The sequence below is a fragment of the Xylocopa sonorina genome, unplaced genomic scaffold, assembly GCF_050948175.1.
Source record: "Xylocopa sonorina isolate GNS202 unplaced genomic scaffold, iyXylSono1_principal scaffold0051, whole genome shotgun sequence".
Classification (NCBI taxonomy): domain Eukaryota; kingdom Metazoa; phylum Arthropoda; class Insecta; order Hymenoptera; family Apidae; genus Xylocopa; species Xylocopa sonorina.
Window position 1 is genome coordinate 366,242 of NW_027490122.1, and position 2,117 is coordinate 368,358.

The following is a 2,117-nucleotide window of genomic DNA, read 5'->3' on the forward strand; positions in this document are numbered from 1 at the left end:
GGAAATAGCTTATTCAGATCTCTACGTATCGTAGCAATAGATTTCTAATGCTTCTCAAAACGCGATATCGCATCTCATTTCTATGATTCATGATAAGATATGATATTCATTGCCAAGTGTCATGTACACCTCGTATTCACTTCAAAAGAATGTAAGTGCGACTACTGCTTGCCAGGAAATAGCGTTTGCATATGTCTACGTATCGTAGCAATAGAGTTCTAATGCTACTTAGATCGCGATATCGCATCTCATTTGTATGTTGCGTGATAAGATATAATATTCATTCCGAAGTGCCATGTATACCTCGTATTCATTTCAAAAGAATGTAAATGTGAATCTTCCTTGCCAGGAAATAGCGCTTGCAGATGTCTACGTTTCGTAGCAATAGTGTTCTAATGCTTCTTAAACGCGATATCGCATCTCACTTCTATGTTTCACGATAAGATAGAATATTCATTGCGAAGTGTCATGTATTCCTCGCATTTACTACAAAGGAATGAAAATCCGACACTTCCATGCTAGGAAAAAGCGTCTGCAGATGTCTACGCGTCGAGGCAATAGAGTTCTAATGCTTATTAGATCGCGATATCGCATCTCATTTCTATGCTTCATTATAAGATATAATATTAATTGCGAGGTGTCATGTATACCTCGTATTCACATCAAAGGAATCTAAATGCGACTATTCCTTGCTAGGGCATAGCGTTTGCAGATGCCTACGTATCGTAGCAATAGAGTTCTAATGCTTCTTAGATCGCAATATCGCATCACATCTTTATGTTTCGTGATAAGTTATAATATTCATTCCGAAGTGTCATGTAAACCTCGAATTCATTTCAAAAGAATGTAAATGCGACTATTGCTTGCTAGGAAATAGCGTTTGCAGATGTCTACGTATCGTAGCAATAGCGTTCCAATGCTACTTCAGTCGCGATATGACACCTCATTCATATGTTTCGTGATAAGGTATAATATTCATTGCGAAGTGTCATGTATACATCGTAATCACTTCAAAAGAATGTAAGTGCGACACTTCCATGCTAGGAAATAGCGTTTGTAGATGTCTCCGCATCGAGGCCATAGAGTTCTAATGCTTCTTAAGACGCGATATCGCATCTCACTTATATGTTACATGATAAGATATAATGTTCATTGTGAAGTGTCATGTATACCTCGTATTCACATCAAAAGAATGTAAATGCGAATCTTCCTTGCTAGGAAATAGCGTTTGCAGATGCCTACGTATCGTAGCAATAGAGTTCTAATGCTGCTTATATCGCCATATCGCATCTCATTTCTATGTTTCCTGATAAGTTATAATATTCATTCCGAAGTGTCATGTATACCTCGAATTCACTTCAAAAGAATCTAAATGCGACATTTCCATGCTAGGACATAGCCCTTGCAGATATATCCGCATTGAGGCAATAGAGTCCTAATGCTTCTTAAGACGCGATATCGCATCTCACTTATATGTTACATGATAAGATGTAATGTTCATTGTGAAGTGTCATGTATACCTCGTATTCAAAAGAATGTAAATGCCAGTCTTCCTTGCTAGGAAATAGCGTATTCAGATGTCCAGGTATCGTAGCAATAGAGTTCTAATGCTACTTAAAACGCAATATCGCATCTCATTTCTATGTTTCGTGATAAGATACAATATTCACTGCGAGGTGTCATGTACACCTCGTATTCACTTCAGAAGAATGTAAATGCGACACTTCCTTGCTAGGAAATAGCGTATTCAGATGTCTACGTGTCGTAGCAATAGAGTTCTAATGCTATTTAAATCGCGATATCGCATCTCATTTCTATGTTTCGTGATAAGATATAATATTCATTGCGAATGGTCATGTTTACCTTGTATTCACTTCAAAAGAATGTAAATGCGACTATTGCTTGCTAGGAAATAGCGTTTGCAGATGTCTACGTATCGTAGCAATAGCGTTCTAATGCTACTTAAACCGCGATATGAAACCTCATTTCTATGTTTCGTGATAAGATATAATATTCATTGCGAAGTGTCACGTATACATCGTATTCACTTCAAAAGAATGTAAGTGCGACAATTCCATGCTATCATATAGCGTCTGCAGATGTCTACGCGTCGAGGC